The sequence below is a fragment of the Bos taurus genome, chromosome 10 (genome assembly GCF_002263795.3).
Source record: "Bos taurus isolate L1 Dominette 01449 registration number 42190680 breed Hereford chromosome 10, ARS-UCD2.0, whole genome shotgun sequence".
NCBI lineage: Eukaryota > Metazoa > Chordata > Mammalia > Artiodactyla > Bovidae > Bos > Bos taurus.
Window position 1 is genome coordinate 8,285,506 of NC_037337.1, and position 24,757 is coordinate 8,310,262.

The 24,757-nt window shown below is 44.5% G+C and overlaps 1 long non-coding RNA gene across 1 annotated transcript in view; it reads left to right on the forward strand.

The window, feature by feature from the left end:
- The window catches only part of LOC107132813 (uncharacterized), a 56,836-nt gene extending 38,175 nt beyond the window's left edge, over window positions 1-18,661 (forward strand). The window contains exons 4-6 of the long non-coding RNA XR_001501102.3: window positions 10,972-11,065; window positions 14,489-14,697; window positions 14,809-18,661. This is a non-coding gene — a long non-coding RNA (uncharacterized lncRNA). The remainder of the gene's footprint in view (window positions 1-10,971; window positions 11,066-14,488; window positions 14,698-14,808) is intronic.
- The last annotated feature ends 6,096 nt before the right edge of the window (window positions 18,662-24,757 follow it).

Genomic DNA, 24,757 nt, shown 5'->3' on the forward strand with positions numbered 1-24,757 from the left:
GTATCCCTTAAAGATAATCTGCTGTGTAAATCAGAGTTAACTGATAGCCCAGCTGCCGCATCTCTGTATTCAATGCCTTGTGAACAAAGCAGCCGTCCTTCCCTCAGGTGGCTTCCAGCTGATAACTGAATAAGGTGAAGGTACTAGAGTGAGGCTGGGCTTCCCTGGTGGCTCAGTGGTAAAGAATCTGCCTGCCAGGCATGAGACATGGGTTCGATCCCTGAGTTGGGAAGATGCCCTGGAGAAAGCAATGGCAACCCACTCCAGTATTCTTGCCTGGGAAATCCCATGGACAGAGGAGCCTGGTGGCTACAGTCCATGGGGTCCCAAAAGAGTTGGGCACAACTGAGCGACTAAACTGCAACAGCAACTAAAGTGAGGCTTGGCCTACCTGAGGTGGAGCTCCTTTCATGAACAGCCTTGGGTTCAGAGACTCCTCTTTGGCCTGGCTGAGACCTTTGCAGAACTGTTCTGGGGTCTGAAGCTTTTCCTGCTCAAGTCTGTCTTTCCCCTCTCCTTTCATAGGTATCAGACCTGCATTGTGATCTGAAGGCTCTGCCCGTCTATTCTTGCTCTCTATCCGTTTATCCTTCACAGGCATTTCCCCCAGTAAATCTCTTATACGTATCACTGCCTCTTGGTCCTCCTCAGAGGGTCTGTCCCAGGGTGGTTTTTTGGCTCTGGCAATGGACATACTATGACTTGGTATAGTTTCTGTTCGCTGGTGCTTGGGGGACTCTTTCCACTGAGGGAGTCAAGATTTTCAGTTAGAGGAAGTTTTATGTCTTCTTTTCAAATCTTTCCAAATTTCCTTTTCTGGAGCTTGTATTAGTCGAATATTGGACCTTCAGGATCAAGCTCCTAATTTCCCTGTCTTTTCTCTTCTATTGTTCATCTTTGTCTTTTTGTTCTACTTTCTGGGAGACTTTCAACTTTATCATCACACTTTTCTATCCATTTTCCAAATTTCAGATCTCTTATTCTTAATTTCTAAGAGTTCATTCTTATTTTCCAATTATTTGTTTTCTTTACTATCTTTTGTTTTCTTTAGTATCAAGATACTCAATGTACTAAGTACATTTCCTGAATGTACTTTCTCTTCTTGTCTAAGGGTGTTATTTATAGGTTTTTATTTTTTTCTTCTGGCCTTTGGAGTGTTCATTATTCCTGGCGTTGTTCTACTTCCTCTTACTTGCTTAGGAGTTAGGCACATTTCTCTACTTTGCTCAGGCCGGAATCTTCCAGTCATTCTCTGTCTTTACATATTATGATTTGAGAAGAGGAGAGCCTAGTGATTTCATCAGAAAACTGTGTGTTTCTATTTCTCATCTTAGTTGCTGAGAGGTAAAGGGGGAAAACTATCTTTTCTCTACCAGCTTATAACTGGAATTCTTCCATGACTTTTTTCATGTTGGAAGAGTAAATGCCTCCCTCCTTAATTAGCTTGTGTAGGGTTATGCCAGGAGAGCCCACCCTGGAGGCCTTGGAGAACCAACGGTGCAGGGTACATGGATGCAGCTGGATTGAATGCCAAGAGCAGGAAGCATGGCAGAGCTGGGAAAGAGCACTTTTCCAAATGGCCTGTTCAAAGACAGGTTGGGAATTGTAACTGAGTTGAGGTAGACTCAGTCAGGGGGCTTCCCTGGTAGCTCAGCTGGTAAAAACAATCTGCCTGCAATACAGGAGACCCCAGTTCAATTCCTGGGTCAGGAAGTTCCCCTGGAAAGGGGATAGGCTACCCACTCCAGTATTCTTGGGCTTCCCTGGTGATTCAAATGGTAAAGAATCTACCTGCAATGCAGGAGACCTGGGTTTGATCCCTGGGTTGGGAAGATCCCCTGGAGGAGGGCATGGCAATCCATCCAGTGTTCTTGCCTGGAGAATCCCATGGACTGGCTACAGTCCTTAGGGTCAAAAAGAGTCAGACACAACTGAAGCGACTTAGGACAGGACAGACTCAGATATGGAAGAAGGAACAGATAGGAGAAGCTCTAGTGTTCATCAGAGTCAAGATGGAAGCAGCTTATCTGAATCTCTGGCCATGTCAGACCTGTCTGGGTGCCACTGCCTTCTTGGTCCTCAGTATCTTAACACAAAGTAGGGAACAGCAATGATCAGGTTCTAGAATCAGCAAGTGCTCTGTAGAAGAGATTACTTGACCAAAATCTCAGAAAGTCACACTCTTGCTCCAGCTCTGAGTCTGCCTACTTTGCCCTCACATTTTGTATATCTTGTTCAATTTGGGCATTCTTGTACCCTACTGGAGAATAAGGTGTGGAGGATGTTGGTGGTATGGCTAGAGATTGGCCATTATTAAAGCAAAGGGGAGACTTCAGCATCTGAGACGGCTAAGGGGGACACCAGATCCACAGACTAACCAGAGCAAAGGCACAGGTGTGCCGCCCACCCGAGAATCATTACAACCAAGAATGACTGCCCAGCAGCAGGAGAAACCCCCTCCCTTCCCTGGCACCTCATGTTGATCCTGACCAAATTCTCAAACCCGTATATCTGGACATCTGGTGTGACGAGTCCAGGGGCACTCCTCAGGGCATGCAGGCTGAATATCTGGAACAGGTACCTTGGAAGCCTACAGTGATTCCTGGTCACTGCCCCCTCCCCTGGAACCGTTCACTCTCTGTCCCTGCTTTCAGGCCCTAAATGATTCAGTTAGGAGTCTCCTAGGACAAGGGACACTTTTTTTCTCTTGCCTCTCTCTCTTTTTTTTTTTTTCTCCCAATATCTCATGTATCTTGAGTAGAACAATTGGGTGTGGATTATCTACCCAAGGGGCTTCCCTGATAGCTCAGTTGGTAAAGAATCTGCCTGCAATCCAGGAGACCCCAGTTCGATTTCTGAGTTGGGAAGCTCTGCTAGAGAAGGAGGGATAGGCTACCCACTCTAGTATTCTTGGGCTTCCCTGGTGGCTCAGCTGGTAAAGAATCCACCTGCAATGTAGGAGACCTGGTTTCTATCCCTGGGTTGGGAAAATCCTCTGGAGAAGGGAACGGCTACCCACTCTAGTATTCTGGTCTGGAGAATTCCGTGGACTGTATAGTCTATGGGGTCGCAAAGAGTCGGACAGGACTAAGCGACTTTCACTTGCACTTTATCAACCTGAGAGCCCTTTCCAGAACAGGGTGTTTCCAGGACAGGTAAATGGGCTGCTCTCATTCTAGTGTGCAGTGATGATTAATAAGATCTCCTTATTTCCTGTGAGTTTGTTTATCAAACACTCTAGTGTGGAATTTATTTAGGAAAAACAAATTACTTTCTAACTTCCACTGCTGTGCTGAGAAGAATAGAGATTCATGATGTAGGAAGCCCCAAATAGGAAAACTTTCTTGTTTTCTCCTTTGAATTAATCAATTATCAGTTAATCAATTATTTTCAATTTTTTCTGCTTGCTTATATTTCCCACAATCTAGTCTCATCTTCCTACTTTGCCCATTCGTCAATCTGTTGATTGTGTAAATATAGTTCTTGTTGATTCGTTTAAATATTAACCATAACCACCGCCACCCTAAAGTCTTGTACTGCAGTTCTAGCAGAGCAAATTTTAACACTAACCCGTGATTTTTGTGTGATTTGTTTTTTATTAGCCTGTTGGGTGCCGTCTATGGGGTCGCACAGAGTTGGACATGACTGATGCGACTTAGCAGCAGCAGCAGCAGCAGACACTTTGAACTAAATTCAGAGGGTGAAGTAGTCATAGGTAAAACTAACAGTAAGCCAAGCTTGCGAAAGAGGCAAGGAAATGTCAAGTCATTAATGAAAATGACTCCGACTTCTCTCTTGAAGTGAAGTTGTTCCCAGTAAGTCAACATCTGTCACAATCTATGTCAAAGGGAGAACAGGCTACACAGCAACCCATTTCAAAACCCAGCTGCAAAACATTAAATCTGAGCACAGAGGCCTTTGGGCAGCATGAGTCTAACTTGTCTGCAGCCCGAAAGCTGCCAAGGGAAACAGCGCTCTCCGCAGGGAGCCCACTGGGGCTCAGCCCCTTCACTGCTGCTTTATTTCTCCTTTTGGCTAAAGTGAGTGAGGCCACTGCCTGCTGACCACAGACTTGGGGATAACCTCTCAGTACAGCTAAGTCCAACGTGTTCATCCACGGAACTATGATTTAAGTAAACAGTGGTGGTTTTAACCTACCAGGTGTAGGGTGGTTTGTTACATACCAATATATTCTGATACAGTGTACTTCTCTGTACATTTTATGTCAAATTGGAAAAAATTCTCAAGCATTATCCCTTCAAGTATTGCCTCTTTCCCATTTCCTATTTACCCCATCCATAATCTTGACAGATATAGTTTGTGTTATTTATGATTCTGTCATTCATGATTCTTTTATCATTATTATTTTACTTTTGTGTGTGTGCATTTCCTTTTTTTTTTCTCTTCTGTGTTTTTGTTTTAAAAATTTGTCCTTTGTGTTTTTTTTTTTTTTTTTTACAGCTCTTTTTCTGATATGGACTGTTTTTTAAAAAGTTAAATCCGAGCACAGACAAGTTAGATTCATGCTGCCAAAGGCCTCTGTGCTCAGATTTATTGAATTTGTTACAGTATTGCTTCTGTTTCATGTTTTGGATTTTTGGCCTTGAGGCATGTGGGATCCTTTTCTTTTCCCATGATTTTCTGTTTTCCATTATATATTCTATTCCTTCTTTCGTTTTGAAGTCATCTAAAGCATACTCACTTTGTAGTCATCGATAGATTGATCTAGTTTCTCTATTTCTTGGGGCATTATTTCCCCTGTTAATTTCACGATCTGACACTCGGTGGTTTCCTCCTATGATTAATTTTTATTATGAGCTTATTTTCAGCAGGGTTTTTCCCTTTGGGGGAAGAACTGTGTGCCTGGGGCATTAGATTGTCCTTTCACTGTGACTGCCGGTTTGCTTCTGCTGGAGTCGCAGAGATCTCATCAGCTCTCAACTCGCCTTTATCTTTCTTCTCAGCCTGGTATTTCTGTCTGACAGCGAAAATTGAGAACTCATCAGTGTTGACACAGGCATGGTTTCAAGTTTTTGTGGATGAATTCTTTTTTCACCTGTAGCCTGAGGGCACAGGGACTTACTGATCCTGTTTTTACCAGCAGCCTCGCTCTCAGGAACTCAGAGTTTGCAGATTGCTCAATTCCTGTTGCCTTCCTTCCTCACACCAGACAGCATCCTATTGACTGCAAGGCTGTTAAAATCCCTAGCTAGTCCAAACACACTGCGATGGCATTAGTTCCTACTTACTGCTCAGCCTCTAAGTTCTCTGTTTCTAGAGTAGGGAGAGTTCCCTTTCTTTCTATCAGTTTTATATATATATATATATATATGATGATAATTTGTCCAGTGTTTCTCAGTAGTAGTAGCTGAAGGGGAACTCTTCTGCATCAATTCAGAGGTTCTCTTTACACTTTTGAGATGTAATTTTATAATAATGAAAGGTAAAGTTTACAAGAAAGATGTAAGATTTGGGAATCTGTATGTGTTGAATCACAGTGCATCAAGACGTACGAAGCAAAATTTGTTAGAAGCACAGTCATAGTGGAGACTTTAACAAGCTACACTGAGACTTTACCAAATCTAGACAGTAAAAGTTAAGCACAACACAAGGATCTGAACATTACTATAGACAAGGCAGGCTTAGTACATTCATATCACACAGTAACGTAGAGGCAGTGAATATATATTTTCTGATACTCATTTGATGTGAAAACCCTCAAGAATTTAAACAGCAGCTGACGGAGTTGAATTGCTCACGGCTTGTTGCCAAAGGCATTTGCTGTACCTGCGTCACAGAAGGTCATCTGTTTTGGGTCCCTCGTGTGTCCAACTGAGAGGTGAACTCTGTGGGTGGGCCGCTGGAGTTGCCCTCTGAACCATCTCCAGCTCTGCAGGTACATCACAGAGGCACCTGGTTCAGCTGCAATCCAGAGACAGGGTCATATCCAACTTCAACTATTTCTATGCAGACCACAGATCTTGAAGCAGGACTTCCCTCTTTACCAGCATCCAACTCAACAAACCCACCTGCCCACTTACCTGGTAGCCACTACCCAGTAACTCCCACTGCCAATACCATGAGATTTGCTTTGAAAACTTTGCAGCTTATTATTGCTTGTAATGATGAAAAATTGAGGGAAAAAACCTGAAATGCCTATCAAAGGGGGGATGGATAAATAAAATGTGGCATATTCATATTATTGTGATATGAATTTTATCATAATATCCTAATATTCTAGTGTATTATGATATGAACCCTTATAATAGCCATTAGAAGGAATAGGGGACTTTCCTGGTGGCTCAGCAGTAAACAGTCCACCTGCGGTGCAGGAGCCACAGAAGACACGGGTTCAATCCCCGCATCAGGAAGATCCCCTCGAGGAGGGCACGGCAACCTACTCCAGTATTCCTGCCTGAAGAATCCCATGGACAGAGGAGCCTGGTGGGCTACAATCCATAGGGTTGCAAAGAGTCAGACACGACTGAAGCGACTTAGCACACATGCATGCCGAAAGAATGGACTGTACCTATATATACCATAATATATCCATGTATAAAATATCTTTGTGTAATGTCAACTCATGGCATGTACTAAAAAGGAAAGTGTGGCATAAAACATGCATTCATTTACATGAATTTTGAAACACAATATATATTACTTAAAGATAAATGTATACATGTAAGACTTCCCTGGTGGCTCAGATGGTAAAGCATCTGCCTGCAATGCAGGAGACCCAGGTTTGATCCCTGGGTCAGGAAGATCCCTTGGAGAAGGAAATGGCAACCCACTCAGTACTCTTGCCTGGAAAATTCCATGGACAGAGGAGCCTAGTAGGCTACAGTCCATGGGGTCGCAAAGAGTCGGACACGACTGAGTGACTTCACTTTCTTCTTTCTTCTTTCTATATACATGTAAAATTACTACAGATGGTTGGGATATACACTAAATCCATGATAGTTGTTTCCAGGGACTGGGCTGAAGAAAAAGAGCTTGGCTGGGAACAACTATTATCTGTTTTACTTAATTTATTTTATATAAATGCTACTGAGGCAAATATGATAAACTGTTAATAAGGGTCAGTTCTGAGAGGAAAAATATATGTGTGCATACATGTTAGTCTTTTTGCATTTTCTCTTTTTTTTACAACTTTATTGAGGTATAAATGATGTACACTAAACTGCACTTATTTAAAGTGTACAATGTGATCAATTTTGACAGACATATACACCCATGAAACCATTGCCACATGACCACAATGAATATTTACATCACCTCCAACAGTTTCTTCAAGCCCTTTTGAATCCATTTCTCCTTCCTGCCATGGACTTGGGCAAACATTGATTTGCTTTCTGTAACTATAGATTAGTTTGCTTTTTCTAGAATTTTATTTGAATGGAGTCCTACCACATGTGCTTTTCTCGGGGTTGGTGGTGGTGGTTTTTTGGTCGCTAAGTCGTGTCCGACTCTTTGCAATCCCAGGGACTGCAGCACGCCAGGCTTCCCTGTCCTTCACCATTTCCAGGAGCTTGCTCAAACTCATGTCCATCGAGTCAGTGATGCCATCTAGCCATCTCATCCTCTGTTGTCCCCTTCTCCTCCTGCCTTCAATCTTTCCCAGAATCAGGGTCCTTTCCAGTGAGTCGGCTCTTTGTATCAGGTGGTCAAAGTTTTGGAGCTTCAGCTTTAGCATCAGTCCTTCCGATGAGTATTCAGGGTTGATTCCTTTAGGATTGACTGGTTGGATCTCCTTTCTGTCCAAGAGTCTTCTCCAGCGCCACAGTTCAAAAGCATTTTTTGACACTCATTCATCTTTATGGTCCAGCTCTCACATCCGTACACGCCTCCTGGAAAAACCATAGCTTTGATTATATGGACATTTGTCAGCAAAGTGATGTCTCTGCTTTTTAAAACACTGTCTAATTTTGTCATAGCTTTTCTTCTAAGGAGCAGACATCTTTTAATTTCATGGCTGAAGTCACCATCTGTAAAAGGTATGGTTGCTTTCATTCATTTTCTCAAAAGAATAACAATTTCTCAAAATAAAAACTATTTAAAAATCTTTAAAAACAATTTGAAAAACAATATGAAGCATATAATCTGTGATTGAGAAATAGAGGAGGGGAGCATCTGTGGGAAGGAGGTACCATTTGGGATATACTCCCATTTGGTAGAACAAGCATGTCTATTCTAATGGCTTCAGTAGTCACCGAAATCTTCCCGCATATAACCTGTATTTTGAAATTATCTGTCACTGCCTGAAATTGCACAGAAAAGAATGTTTTTAATATCTAAGATACCCATTTAAAAACAGGGGCATCATCGAGAATTCATTCACAGCAGTTGCTTTGATGAGATGCCCGTCATTCTAGCCCCACCTGGACTTGGCTTTACTGAGGGGATGGGTGCTGGGTCATGGGTGGGGGGAGCTCAGGTGTACTGAAGCATGGAGAGCTGGGGGTGGAGGGGGAGCTGAGTGAGGCAGCAGCCTGGGAGACTTGCGACAGAACTGGGATCCTGAGAACTAGGAGACTGGGATAAGGATCCAGAGAGGGCCAAAGAATGTGGGAAGATATCCCAGGTTAGTTCAGTTCAGTTCAGTCGCTCGTTGTGTCCGACTCTTTGCGACCCCATGAATCGCAGCACGCCAGGCCTCCCTGTCCATCACCAACTCCCGGAGTTCACTCAGACTCATGTCCATCGAGTCAGTGATGCCATCCAGCCATCTCATCCTCTGTCGTCTCCTTCTCCTCCTGCCCCCAACCCCTCCCAGCATCAGGATCTTTTCCAATGAGTCAACTCTTCGCATGAGGTGGCCAAAGTATTGGAGTTTCAGCTTTAGCATCATTCCTTCCAATGAACACCCAGGACTGATTTCCTTTAGGATGGACTTGTTGGATCTCCTTGCAGTCCAAGGGACACTCAAGAGTCTTCTCCACCACAGTTCAAAAGCATCAATTCTTTGGCGCTCAGCTTTTGGCTCAGATCCTGAACTCCTTATTGCCAAATTCAGACTTAAATTGAAGAAAGTAGGGAAAACCACTAGACCATTCAGGTATGACCTAAATCAATCCCTTATGACTACACAGTGGAAGTAAGAAATAGATTTAAGGGACTAGATCTGATAGATTGAGTGCCTGATGAACTATGGACGGAAGTTCATGACATTGTACAGGAGACAGGGATCAAGACCATCCCCATGGAAAAGAAATGCAGAAAAGCAAAATGGCTGTCTGGGGAGGCCTTACAAAGCTGTGAAAAGAAGAGAACCAAAAAGCAAAGGAGAAAAGAAAAGATAAAAGCATCTGAATGCAGAGTTCCAGAGAATAGCAAGGAGAGATAAGAAAGCCTTCCTCAGTGATCAATGCAAAGAAATAGAGGAAAACAACAGAATGGGAAAGACTAGAGATCTCTTCCAGAGAAGGCAATGGCAACCCACTCCAGTACTCTTGACTGGCAAATCCCATGGATGGAGGAGCCTGGTAGGCTGCAGTCCATGGGGTCGCTAAGAGTCGGACACGACTGAGCGACTTCAGTTTCACTTTTCACTTCATGCATTGGAGAAGGAAATGGCAACCCACTCCCGTGTTCTTGCCTGGAGAATCCCAGGGACGGGGGAGCCTGGTGGGCTGCCGTCTCTAGGGTCGCACAGAGTCGGACACAACTGAAGCGACTTAGCAGCAGCAGCAGAGATCTCTTCAAGAAAATTAGAGATACCAAGGGAACAATTCATGCAAAGATGGGCTCGATAAAGGACAGAAATGGTATGGACCTAACAGAAGCAGAAGATATTAAGAAGAGGTGGCAAGAATACACAGAAGAACTGTACAGAAAAGATCTTCACAACCAAAATAATCACGATGGTGTGATCACTCACCTAGAGTCAGACATCCTGGAATGTGAAGTCAAGTGGGCCTTAGAAAGCATCACTATGAACAAAGCTAGTGGAGGTGATGGCATTCCAGTTGAGCTATTTCAAATCCTGAAAGTTGATGCTCTTAAAGTGCTACACTCAATATCCCAACAAATTTGGAAAACTCAGCAGTGGCCATAGGACTGGAAAAGGTCAGTTTTCATTCCAATCCTAGGTTGAGGGTCATCCATTTCTTCCTCAATTTCCTCTGCTGAGAAATTGAGGAAAAAGTTCTCATTTCACCTTCCTGCGTCTCTTAAGCTTCAGATCAGAGAATTCTTATTCCCTAAGTTCAACCTGATATCATTATTGCTCTATGACCTAAAGTGGCTTTTGGGTTTTTTTGGCTGGACTGGGAGCCACTGTTTCTGTGGGAAAATGTGCCCAGTCTTCTTCTTTTTTCTTTTTTAAATCAACCTTCTCCTCAAGGCTTCCTCTGCTCAGTGCCTGGGGTGTTCTTTTTATTTATCTATTTAAAATTTTATTTATTTATTTTTGGCTGTGCTGGGTCTTCATTGTGGTGCATGGGCTTCTCACTGAGGTGACTTCTCTTGCGTTAGCACAGGCTTAGCTGCTTTGCTACATGTGGGATCTTCCCAGGCCAGGGATTGAACCTATGTCCCCTGCAATGGCAGGCTGATCCTTAACCTCTGGACTACCAGCAAAGTTGTCCAAATTTCAAATAACTGATCTACAAAGAAAGTTTTGAAATATAACTTGTTATATGCCAGCCAGGAACTCCTTCGGTATATAAATCTTTGTACAATGAGCTATGTTGTAATGGAAATATTTTCACAGATATAATTCTTAATCTATAGCCAATATCAGTCATTAAAACATACTGTTCAGTCCTGGGGCCCATAAGATAGGATGTTACAGAGAAATTGGAAAGGAGCCAGTGGAGACAAAGAAAATGATGGAAGGTTTTGAAAAATAGCCCTTCAGGGAAAAGTCTACATTAGTTCAGAGAAGAGAAGTGAGTAGACTCAATATCAGTCTTCAAACTATAAAAGGATGTTACATTATTAACACCTAGTCTTTCTTCTGTGTGTTCACAGAGGGAGATAGGAGAGAAAATGAGCGTCAGCCGCAGCAGGAGGATATAGGCTGGTCAGAGGTCCCCAGCCTCTGAAGGTCAGAATCCAGTCTCAGGTAACCACGCTTCTTTCTCACAAGGGAGGATGTCATTCTTAGGTTTTCCAAGAGGTCTCTGCTCTGCGGCAGGCTAACAGCTGTCCAGGTGGTCTGCACATGGTACTATTTAGGAAACTGAGGAACTGTGTCCAGACACAGAAGATACTTCAAGGCTGCAAAGAGTAAAGGAAGGCAAGAGGGAAAGGCCGGACAAGGGAGCTCAAAGCCTTCTCTCCATCCATCATGTGACAGGGCTGCTCCGAACAGCAGGGCCCCCTTGGAGTGGAGTATATGGGGGGGGGGGGTGGCGCGCAGCCCCTCTGCCCTCTGGGAGGCTAGTCCACAAATCGGGGGCTGGAGGCCAGCCTGGTCATCAGTGTGCTTCCAGGGGCTGTTGACAAACAGAAATGCCTCCAGAAGAAAGCAACTGGGGACAGAAACTGGAAACTGGGTCACATGAGGAATAGTTGAGGCAAATAATTGACCTGGAGAAGATAAGCTGGAAACCAGGGAGGACAAGAAAGTTGCCAATATTTGAAGTGCTGTCGGGCTCAGGAGAGATTAGCATGGTGCCGTGTGCAGCCCCAGAGGGAAAAGCAGAGCCAGTGGGTACAGATTGCAGGGGCAGAGTGTCAGCTGGAAAGGAGGAAGCGTTTTATAATGGGAGATACTCAAAGAGGACTGAGGCGCCTACTGACACAGGAAGGGTTTGTAAGACTGGATGAGTATCTCACAAGATCGTTGACAGAAGAATTTCTGGCTTCCCCCCCGCACCAGCCCCCCCACCCCAATCAAGGGAAAGTTCTTAGAGAGTGAGCTGAGCTAGCAACAAAACATCTTTCACCTGCTGCTCAGGAAAGGTGGGCTTTGCGTCTCAACCACTAGAGGGCGTCAGGACAGCAGCGTTCCAGAGCCGTCATCCAGGCTCTTCAAGCAGCAAGTGATACCAATCTGATCCTGGCTCCTGCCTCCCTCATTCCGCCTTCTACGCCTCCTCCACGAATCTTTCCGGAATGCTTGCATCTGATTAAATTCTTTAGTATCCAAGGAGGGGACTCTGTACATCCTGAGGCAAAATTACCTGTTGTTTGTACTTTAAAGCTGGGTTTATTAATTGTATAAATAGATGAAACAATATTCCTCTGAAAACTCGAATACTCTTTATACAACTAAAAAAAAATTAAAATTTACGAATTTAACCAATATAACATCTTCCAGGCATTTAAACGTTAATTTACAAGCTGATTTTGTCCAAAATCACAAGTATCCTATATCTGAATCTTTTAAATGCTACAAATGCCTTTAAAAGTAGAAACATATATACTGCATTATTGAAATGATTACAACACTATTGTATTTATACTTATGCTATTATAAAGTACTTGCACACTTTATTTCTCCTTTCTCACTATACTTTTATGAGTATTCTTATACTCTCCTGAGAATAGAGGATCTTTAAAAATACATATTTCTGTACCTTTATGGTGACATAGTAATTATGTCAAACTCCAAAGCAAAAAAAAATCAGGTAGCTCAGGTTGGAGATACTGGATTTTGAAACTTCTTACAGACATTCAAAATCTTCCCATGTACTTAAAATTCCAATGCATCTAGTCAATTAAACTTAAAGACACAAGGTTATATTTTTGGTACCTACAAGTGGAGTGCTGCTATGACAAATTCCTAAAACAGTGAGATTGACTTGGAACTGCTTAGAGGCTAGAAGAATTTTGAGGAACGTGATAGAAAAAGCCTAAGTTGCCTTGAACAGACTGTTAGTAGGAATTCAAACTTGGAGGCTGCTGAATACTCAAAAGGAAGTGAGAAATGTGGTATTGGAATCTGGAGGAAGAGGGTTGCTTGTTAGGTAGTAACAGAAAGCTTAGCAAAACTGTGTCCTGCGGTTATGTGTGAAGCAGAACAGGTAAGTGATGAACTTGTTTATCTGGCTAAGGTTTCCAGGCAAAAGGTTGAGGGTACTGCCTGGTTTTTAGTTGCTGCAGATAGTAAAATGCTAGAGGAGAAAGATGGAAGAGCTGTTCAACAAAAAGGAACTGGGACCTGATGATTTTGACAGTCCTCAGTCTCTCCAAATGGCAAAAGATGTTTAAAGTGAGAAATGACTTTCTAGCACGTGGCATAGAGATAAACCCTGTTAAAACCTTGGAAAGATCCAAGGATCAGAATTGTATTCAGTCCCATGACAGGCCTTCTCTAGAGATGATGGGTGTGCCTCATACAACTTCTCAAATGATAAGGCCTGTCTGAGTTGTCCTTAACCATCTCAGCATCTTCACCCTAGGTGAAGGAGTGCCTGTCTCAGAAAACTGAGGATGTTGCTTATGTGTAAGGGAAATTGACAGGAGACCCACAAGTATTTAAGAATCTTTTTTTTTTTTTTTTGGCAAAAGCACTGCCAACTTAAACTGAAAGGGACAGAAAGAGTAAAAACTGAAAGGAGGTGGTTAGGTCTCCAAAATTCTACTGGCAGGAAGCAGGATGATAAACACACTCAATTGCAAATGTTCTGCCTTTCATGAAAAACGTAACATGACTCAGAGGGTGGAAGAAAGAGCTACCAGGGATTATTCCCAGAACTTAGAATCTAATCAAGAGAAGGCAATGGCACCCCACTCCAGTACTCTTGCCTGGAAAATCCCATGGACGGGGGAGCCTGGTAGGCTGCAGTCCATGGGGTCCCTGAGGGTTGGACACGACTGAGTGACTTCACTTTCACTTTTCACTTTCATGCATTGGAGAAGGAACTGGCAACCCACTCCAGTGTTCTTGCCTGGAGAATCCCAGGGACAGGGGAGCCTGGTGGGCTGCCGTCTATGGGGTCGCAGAGAGTCGGACACGACTGAAGTGACTTAGCAGCAGCAGAATCTAATCAAGGAACTAGTAACAATTTGCCAGGCTGAATTTCAAAATCTCTTTGGATTTGGGGTTGGTAACTCCTTTTTACCTTTCATATATTCTCTCCCATTTAAAATAGAAAGTTGATTACTATTTTACTGTGCCTATTCCTCTGCTGTGTGTTGGATGCTCGGGAGTTAGATAGGTTGTCTAGTTTTGTAGACTGAGAGTAACTATACTCAAAGGGACTCCTCCATACCTGGACTTGATTTAGATGATGAGATTGTAGACTTTGAACAGATGCTATAATGGGATGAGCTTTTTGGGGAAATTGGAAGGGAGTAAATGTCTTTTTCATGTGGTAGATACACAAATCATTGGGGAAGGTAGACTGTGCCGGACCGACTCTAGGGTAGTCCTTACGTTCTGCACCAACTGGCTTTAACCTTTGTGTGATCTCTTCCTCTTGAGTGTGAACGGGACCTGTGAAATACTTCTAACTAGAGGAACTTGGCAAAGACAATTGGATATGTGTGATTATGTGCACACGATTCTATTACATAAAATTGCATGTCATCTTGCTAGGAGACCTCTCCCCTGCTGTCTTTGAAGGAGTAAGCTGCCTTGTCCTGCGCTTCCATATGCACTAAGGAGCTGAAGGCAGCCTCCAAGTGATGGTCAGCAAGAAGATAAAGTCTTCAGTCTGACAGGCTGCAAGAAACTGAAATACTCCAGTAGCTCTATGAGCTCGGAACAGACCTGACTCCAGTCAGACCTCTGAAGTCTATAGACAGGTAAGCAGGGAGGGAAGGTCACGAGCAGGCTGGTGTCTCAGGAACATGAGCCAGAACCCCACAAAGACAGGTTGAAGCTCATATTTGTTCTTGTTGTCTTTGAACTTGTAGACAAGTGTGTCCTGCAGAAGCTGGAATCCTTCATCATGGAGCTAAACACATACGCCTGGCCCAGGAGTCAGGGCAGCTGAAAGGGAAGCCAGAGAAGGAGAGCCGTTGCAAGGCTGGATGCTGCTTCACACCGGCGGGGTGAGTCAGCTCCAAAATTACTTATCCAGGCACTGAAATATAGCATCATGTAAACTTACCTAATCTTAAATATTTCTAACCTGTTAACAGTGTTAGAACAATTCTACATTTCACGTTAAACTCACAAGTCTCGTTTGCACTTTCAAAAGTTGGCCACGGCTCCCCAGTGGAGTGTTCTCTTGTATTGTTGTATTACATTGTGTGTATCCATTTATCTCATAACAGAAATTTGGGTTTTCAGTTTTTCAATGCTATGAATAATGCTACTGTACGTGCAAGTCATGGTGTAGACATACGTTCTTACTTCTCGTGGGTGGATTCCTAGGAGTGGAGTCATTAGGTTGTGTGGTAGATGTACGTCTAAAGAAACTGTCAAACTGTTTTCCACTGTGGTTGAACTATTTCACGTTCTTATCAACAATGTGTGAAGGTTCCAGTTCTTCCACAGCCTCACAAACATTTGGTGTTGTCTCTGTTTTACATCCTCACTGTTTCAGTAAGTAGATAGTAGAATCTGCTGGTAGTTTTCATTTGCATTTCCCTATGGGCATCTTTCCACAAGCTTATTAGACGTCTGTGCACCACCTTTAGTGAAGTATCCAGTGGCCCCCAGGTGTAACTCACTCATTTGTTGACTTTTCTCCCTTCCCCATTTCCCTCACTTCTGTTTCCTAAGATAACTCCCCCCCCCCCCCCAAATTATCTGCACAAGACTTATCTCAGGGTGTGTTTTCAGAGACACGTAAGGAAGGCATCGTATTTGGTCCCTTGACAAATTGAGGTCTGTCCATGGAACGGCCATTGGGAGAGTTAGGGGCTAGCAATGACGTGATATTAAAACAATGACAATAGCTGAGGAAACTGGAGAAGAGAAAACTCACAGAAATAATGAGAGTCATTTTTAAATACCTGGAAAACATTCATGTAGAAGAGGATCAGGGGAGACAGGAGCATTAACTTGAGGTTATATATCAGATGTTATGCAGTGTGCCAAGGCCTGTACTATCTTATTCCACCTTAAAGCAATCCAGGGAGGCAGTTACTATCTTTATCTTTCAGATGAGTAAACTGAGGTACAGAGAGTTGAAGGAATTTTCTCAAGGTCCAAAGTTAACAAGTGTTTTAACTAAGATTCAAAGCCACACCTACTTTGCCCCGGCTTGCGTCTTCTTGGTGTCCTGTGCCTACTGCGCTAATGGGAGAGACGGGGACCAACAGGCAGACGTTCTGAGTCCGCCCAGTTGTCTTTATATGAATGCAGGGCTTGACAGAGATTGTTTAGATGTCCGCCAATGCTATTTTCTCTTTCTGGATGGAGGAACATTTCACGTTCCAGCTTCCTTTGCAATTAGATTGCGGCCATGCGCCAGAGTTCTGGCAAATGGGAATATGCAGATGTGAGGCACCTGGTATTTTCTTTCTCTCTCGCTTTCTTTTTTTGCCTCTTGGCCAGCTGAAAGCAGAGAACCCCGTAGAGGACTCTGGGAAGGTCCTGGGAGCAGGCGGAGCCACCAGAGGGAAGGTGCATAGATCCCAGGGCCTGGGGTGGAACAGAGCACCTGGAGTGTTCACCACACCAGGCTGGGACATGAGCAACAGATGAACATGCGTTTGATTAAGCTGCTGAAATTTAGGAATTGTCATACAACTGACATTCCCTAAGAAACCTTGAACTTCCCGTCTCAGAAAGGACGCAGGCAGGGATCAAATGTTCAGTTGCCAAGGCTGTTGTAAAAGATTTCTGAGGCAATGGACCAGATGACCTGTAAAAATGATAGTTAATGTTTATTGAGCTATTATAGATCAGGCTTGTATGTGCATTCTTTCATTTAAAGTCTACAGCATACTTCATCACGGTCATTTTATACATGAGGAAAGCAAGGCACGGAGAAGTTAGGTAACTTGCCCAAGGTCACACACCAGGTGAGAGGTGGAACCAGACACCCTTCTTCCCGCTTCCAGGTACCTCGCTCTGAATCACTACTCGCGTTCATCTCTCAAGCTGAAGTTATGATTTAAAGGCTTGGAGACTAGATCAGTTTTGTCCATGCAGGCATTTTTTCTTTGATTTTATTTTGAGATTTCAGATTGTACGTGACAACAAAAAGATTTCACACAGAAATTCTGTTTTCCAGTGCCTCTTAAAAGTCAGACGATCTGCCCAAACTGGCTTACAGGCCATGATGGCAGCAGGCAGGTGGAGCTGAGGACTGGTTTTTCCCCTTCAGGTGGGAATAAATCTGTCTCCTCACTTAGGTTATTATCAAGCTCCAGGAGCTTTTGATTTAGTGAACCCTGGAAGGTTCCATCTGAAGCTACATTCTCCCCAGTCACAGGGTTGGGCGTCTAAGAGGAACTCAGCAAGTGTACACAATGAATGAATAAAAGCAGAAGCCAGATTCTCTCAGTCTCTCCTCTTCTTCCAGCTCTCCCTCCTGTGATTGGGAACCAGGGAATCTGAGTCCCTCAGTGGTAACACAGAAGACTAACTTCCCTTTGGTTCCAAGCAGCCAGGACCCAGGTGAAGACACCTACAAATGCTGTGCCTGACTTGGGCTCATGCTGACATCTTCTCCCAGCTGCAAATGTTCACTTCTTTGTGACTAGAGTTTGTTCTGAAGAGCCAGCCAGAGCTGGGACTCAACGGCCAGGCAGGTTGTCTGGTTCTGTCTCGGATTAGGTTGTGCACAACGGACCCTTTGTACAGTCTGTAGAGCGTGGCGTGGAGAGGCAGGCATGCCTGCTCACAGCTTCGGAGACTCTCTCATAACAGCGCTCAGGATGGATGGGCACAATTTAATCCTCCAGCCGCAGACTGCTGGACCTCAGTGTGGCTCCCTAAGCCTTGCACACGGGGAGCTTTCCTCCCAGGTCATTAGCCAAGCTCATTTGGAGGAGTGCGGGGCTGGGGCATGGCCCGGATCAGCAGCCCTGACGCACACAGCGTAAGCTCCAGCCTCGCTGATCGCCTTAGGAGGGCCCAGGCCCGCCGCGCCCCCCCCCACCCTGCCTTCCCAGCCCATACCTGGGACGGTGCTGCCTGACCCCGGAGCGCTGGTGACTTGGCATCAGGGACGAGAAGGGGAACACAAGGGCTCTTGCTGGAGGAAACCTCCTGCTTGTCGGCCTGGAGGTAGAAGGGGGTTCCCCGTAGGCTCTGACTTCTGAGGCCCCTATTGGGTAGCAAAGTGGATTGCTTAAGGCAGCTGTTCTGGATCTGAGGTCACGCCCCACCCCCAAGGGGGCATTTGCTAAGCCTGGACGCACTTTTGATGTTATGCATTCCCCTTGCGTTTCCATGGGGGCAGGGAGTGCTGCTGGCTTCTCTTGGACACATCTTACAGCTCACAGGATAGCCCCACCACAAAGAATTCCCCATCCCCAAATATTGAAAGCGCCAAGGTTGAGAAAGCTTGCCTTAAAGCCGGAGAGCTTTTATTGCTTTTTTTAAGCTTAAAAATTATAAAAGTAATTATTACTTTGCAATCAGAAAAATAAGTTATTTTAAATATAGATAAATATGTTGGACTTCCCAAGTAGCATCTTCTTTCACTATTTGTAATAGTATTGGCATATAGAAGATACTCAGTACCTATGTATGCAATAAATGAATGACTACTTTACTGGTATCCTTTATTTAATTGTTTATAAGTAGTTACTTCTTTCATTGAAGCAATATACAGCTCTTTTAGGGGAAGGGAGGGAGGGAGGTATTCGACCGCGTGTTCATTCATTCATTCAATTTCTGCTTCTGGCTTTTGTATATGGGCCCCTGACTGAGCCCTGGTGGCTCAGAGGGTAAAGCGCCTGCCTGAAACGCAGGAGATCCCGGTTCGATCCCTGGGTCAGGAAGACCCCCTGGAGAAGGAAGTGGCAGCCCACTCTAGTACTCTTGCCTGGAAAATCCCATGGACAGAGGAGCCTGGTAGGCTACAGTCCATGGGGTTGCCAAGAGTCGGATATGACTGAGCAACTTCACTTTCTTTCCCTGACTCCCACGGCACGTTTTTAAATAAAATGTTGTCAGTTGGCTAATAAGGCTAGCCTCTCCCTTTCCTCAATCCTAGCGCTGTTATTTGGGTGGATTTGATTTCGTGAATTTCCGGTCCATTGTAGGAGAACCGGATTTGGTATTGATATGGATTTTAGCTGTAATGCTGTGTGTGTGTGTGTGTTTAACCAAGAAGGAAACATTTTATAATTGAAAAATTGAATTGTTACTCGTAATCCCTGAGTCAAAAAATCTCAAACTTAAGGATTTTATATATTGGTCAAAATGAGAGGCCAGGTGGGACCTGGATTTACCTCTGGCACTCCTTGGCACCCGCCAAAATCGCCGGTGGCTGTACGGCTCTGAGGACTCTGCTCCTCCCGCATGGCTGATGGTTTCCGTTGTCACCACCCGAAGCTCTATCAGATACTGTGTACTTGCTTTACTGTCTGCTTCCTCTTCCAGGTGTGAGTCCTCTGAGAGCAAGGACCTTCTTGCTTATTCTCTGCCCTGCCTTGAATGGCGCCCGGCACCTTGGGGGCATATCACGAGTGTTTGTTGAATGAATAAAAGGCAGAGCAGAGGGGCCCAGAGACTGAATGGGCTCCCTAAGGTCACACTGAGCCCAGTCAGGAGACGCAGTCATATAACCAGGTCCAGCCCCTCTCATTTGGCTTGCCCCAGCTCCCCCAGCAAATACCCAGTCGGGGAGAGATGCTAGGCAAGCTCCTCTAACACGGCAGAGTTCCCCACGGAGTCTTAGGGACACAGTGGTGCGGGATGGCATCCTCATCTCCTACGTTGGAGGGGCCCCTGGAGGGGGATCCTCATCTCCTACGTTGGAGGGGCCCCTGGAGGGGGATATTTGGACATGACACGTGGGGTGACCTCCGTGCTTGGCGTGGGCCCGAAGAATTTCTTCAGATGCAGGACTATCAGACTAAAACAGGGAAGGCTGCAGTTAAGCTGGAATGAGTGGCCAGCCTGTGTGACAATGACATGCAGGAAAACCCGTGGTGCCCTGCAGTGGCTGCTGCCTCCAGGAAATGCTTTTCAGGGCCAGGGAATCAGGGACTCTTAGAGGTGGAAGGAAGAGACCCTAATGACCACTGAGTCCAGAAGTTGTAGACTCATCGCTTGGCCCGAAACCATGAGAAATAGGGGTGATTGCAAATTGGGGAATATCTGTCCTTTGTGAAAGGAGGTGGTGGCCCTTAACTTGAGGGGAATGTTGACCTGTGGGAGTGAGAGCCCATCGAGCCAGCTGGGCTTATTTTTTAAAGAAAACCCTGAAATGTGTGTTGGTGTGTGAGAGAGATAAAGAAATACACTGATTTTTAAACATTGGCATTGCTTTAATTGAAGCGTGAATGTGGGGCAGCGTAATAGAGTGTAACTGCAGGCCAGGTCCAGCTCAGAGGCTGCTGACTGGGGACTGCGACAGCCTGCTGTTTCAGTCTACACAGGGGGAAACTGAGGCACAGAGTATAGTGAATGCACAGCCAGGAGTGTAGGATCCAGGCCCTTGAACAAAGAACTTCATTTTAAAAAATCACTTTCTAGAAACCCTCCTACGCTATCAGTGGGAGTGTACATGGGTGCCCCCGGTATGGAAAACAGTGTGGAGAGTCCTGAAAAAATGCAAAATAAGAGTTCCCATATGACCCAGCAATGCCGTTCCTGGGCACATGTCTGGACAGGGCTCGAACTCAAAAAGATATGTGCAGCCTGTTCATAGCAGCACTGTTCATAGTAGCCAACACACGGAAGCAACACAATGCATATTGATAGATGACTAGGCAGATGTGGTACATATATTTATATGGAGAAGGAAATGGCAACCCACTCCAGTGTTCTTGCCTGGAGAATCCCAGGGACGGGGGAGCTACAAGGGAATACTATTCACCCATAAGAAAGACTGAAATAATGCCATTTGCAGCAACATGGATGAACTTAGAGATTATTGTAATAATGGAAGTTAAGTCAAACAGAGAAAGATATGATATCGCTTATGTGTGCAATCTAAACCATGACACGGATGAACTTATTTCTGCAACAGAAACAGACTCGGAGACACAGAGAACAGATTCAGGGTTGCCAGGGCAGTGGAGGGCAGGGGCGGCGACGGGAGGGCGGGAAAGGGAGGGAGTAGGGGTTTGGGATTAACAGATTCAAGCTATTATATAGAGACTGGATAAGAGCAAGGTCCTCCTGTACAGCAGAGAACTATATTCAATATCCTGTGATAAACCATGGTGGAAGAGAACATAAAAAAGTGTGTGTGTGTGTATGTATGTATGTATATGTGTTGAATCTTTGCTGTACAGCGGAAATGCACACAGCATTGTAAATCACCTATGCTTTATTTAAAAAACCATTTTCTATAAAGATTAGTTAATTTGGCAAGAGAGGAGGGATAGTGTAAATAAAAAAGTTAATTGAGCACCTACTAGGTTTCAGACAATTGGTGATTGCACTGTATAAAGTCACACTCAGCTTTTACAACCCTTTGAGCAAGTTACTTAATCTCGCTATGCTTGTTTTCTTGTGTAAAGTGTAAAGTGCAAGTAACAGTCGGTGAGTCCTGAAGTTGTGGGACAGATGAAAGATTCACATGGAATGTTTGAAACCGACAGCCTGTTTTGGCCCTCAGCGCCGTTGAGGTCGGTGTTATCCTCATCCTCATCGTGCGTGTGAAGAAACTGATTTCTGAGAGGTTATTTAAGTTGCCCATGATTGTCCAGCAATAAATTAGAACCAGGAATTGGACCCTGATTGTCTGGGTCCAATTATAATTACATTGTCTGACTATAATTTCTCTACTTCCCTCGTTATACAACTAGGCTGGTGTTATAAATTCAAGATAAGAAAAACAAAAACAACCCATTTTTCTCCTTGGTAATCATTGTACAGACAGTCAAGGTCGAAAGTTATGTTCTGTGGTATTTCCCTACACTTTTAGCTGTGTATCATCTGTGATGATAGAAGAGAAAAAGTTACACAGATATTTAAAATGGTGGATAATAAAATAATTTTTTCCTTGGGCATTCATTATGCAATTTGGGGAGGCTAATTTATCTTCCTAATTATGTTTTGCTTAAGCTGATTTTAAAATTAGTCTGTTTACCCTGGGCTCATACTGATTAACGCAGGGAGAGATGGCCTAGGAACATCTTGGGTGGTAGAGGAAGGATATCTTGAGATTTGGAGAAATTTCCTGGATAATTTTCATGGAGCTATGGGTAGATAGAAGGCTGATATGTTGATGGTGCTCTGACTATAGATAATCATCGGGATTTGTTGTTGGAGTATTTAAATATAAGGCTGTGACTCAGAGTCGCAGCCTGAGAGTTGAATGTACTCAGAGTTGAATGGACCCCAAGCTCCTCCTTGCTTAGTCTTTAGCGCTGAGAGTTCAGACAGTCAACATAGGTAAATCAATCAAGGAGATGGAAAAGGAGGGCTGGCTGGAGGTAACTCCAGGAATTTCCTTGCGATAGGTGTCCAACAAAGATATGGTGCCTATTACGTTCTGTGACTTACTCCAGGCGCTCAGACTGCCACGATGAATAAGGCCATTGTCTCACCCTGTGGAATTCCACAGTCTATTAAAGAAAACAGACTTGTAAACACACACCACAGCCCACTGGGATCAGGGTTATAAAGAAGATAAGATCAGAGTGGAGCAGAGGAGAGACAGTGACCATCTGCCTACTCAGGAAGAGGAACCGTCCATCTCTCTCACTTCTTCTGCTCTCTTTATGTTGGCAGTGGGAGCAGGAACCTCTGCAGGCTCCATGTCAGCTGACTTCCAGCTGTCCAGCCAATGGGAGGCAAGGGTGCCAGATTGGAGGGTTGCAGAGAGAGGCAAGCCAGGGTGTTTCTCCTCCTTTTTTCACAGCGTGTGAGTCTCTACCATGACTCCACCTCCTGCTGGACAGGTCCGCCAGGGTACAGCTTCCTCAAGGTGATCACGGCCCCTGGGCCCTGGTTACCTCCTCCTGTTGCCCTTCCAGCTTAGAAATGGTGGCAGCTCTTTGCGGATGCTAATCTCACTGTTCCCCAGTTGGTGACTCACTGTTTTCCATCACCTGCTTTGAAACCAGTCCCCTGAAATTAATTCACACCATGTGAATGCGAAGAGTCATTTCTGTATTTCAGGGTGGGCTCTAGTGAATGTAGAGAGCTGCCAGGGGAGCTGATGCTCCAACCGGCTTTGAAAGGGGAAGAAGAAATTCGCTAGGTAAGGATCCAGAATGTCCTAAATACAGTAGGAAATGGAAACACTTGAGCGTGGAGATCCAGGAGGGGCCGGCCACCCTCTCAGTGGGGAGCCACTAGAGATCTTCAGAAAGAGCTTAAAGTATGTAGCTATTTTAGAAAGCTCTCCTGACCAATTTTGCTTAGTACAGGTTGCTAAAGAAAACAGCAGGGTGGGCATGAAGCCTATTTAGAGGCAAATAATTCAGACCAGAAGCCATTGAGGCTTGAATTATGAGTGTGACAGAGAGGAAAGGACACACCCTAGATGTGAAGTGAAGTGAAAGTTGCTCAGTCGTGTCTGACTCTTTGCACCCTAGATATTACACTCTTAATTAACTCCAAGAAAAGAAACTTATTTTCCTGGCACATAATAGGTGCTCAATAAATATTTGTTGAATGAATATACTCCAATAACTTCTTTTCTCCTTTTGGATATTATGAAGAACATCTACTTCTTCATAATCTACTTCTTTTCTCCTTTTGGATATTATGAAGAATGCTCATATAAATAGTGAGGACCAGTTTTTGTGTGGACACATTTTCATTCCTTTTGGTTATACACCTAGGAGTGAAGTTTCTGGGTCACGTGGTAATTCTGTGTTTAACTGTTTGAGGACCTGCCAGACAGTTTTCCAAAGTGGCGACACCATTTTACATTCCCACCAGCAGTGTATGGATTCTGATTCCTCTGTGTCCTCACCAACATTTGATATTATCTGATTTTTTTGTTATAATCACTTTAGGGGTAGGAAGTAGTAAGTCACTGTGATTTTGATTTGCGTGGCCCTGTGATTAATGATAGTGAGTCTCTTTTTGTGGGCTTATTGGCCATTTATGTGTCTTTGGAGAAATGTCTATTCAGGTCCTTTGCCCCTTTTAAAAACCTCAGTTGTGCCCTTCTTTCCCCACATTTCTTAACCTCCACCAGAACCCGAGGTGCTGTGATAACACTGGCAGGGCAGGAATGGAGGTGCAGATGTAGAGAATGGGCTTGTGGACCCAGCGGGGGAAGGAGAGAGTGGGGTGACTGAGAGAGTTGCACTGACGTCCACACAGTAGTGTAACATAGATAGCTGGAGGGAAGCTGCCACATAACACAGGGCACTCAGCCCCCTCTGTGAAGACCTCGAGGGGTAAGATGATGGGGGTGGGGGGGAAGGGAGGTTCAGGAGGGAGGGGACAGGTGTATACTTATGGCCGATTCCTGCGGTTGTATGTCAGAAACTAACACGCCATTGTAAAGCAATTATCCTCCAATTAAAAATAAATTCAAAAAATATTGGGTTGGCCCAAAGGTTCACTCGGGTTTTTCTGTAAGATGTCATGGAAAAACCCGGACAAACCTTTTGGCCAAGCCAATATTTGACCTGTCCTGTGGAGCCTGTTACAGCAGAAGGCAGAGTCTCTAGATCTGTGCTTGCTTTTTGGAGGACAGCTTGGGGTTCACAGCACTCTAGATCAGCTCTCTCTCTATTTACTGAATGTCCTTTCCCATTCGAATCTTTCAATTAGCAGGTGTTTACTAAGCACTGACATACGAAAAGGTGGTGTTTACCC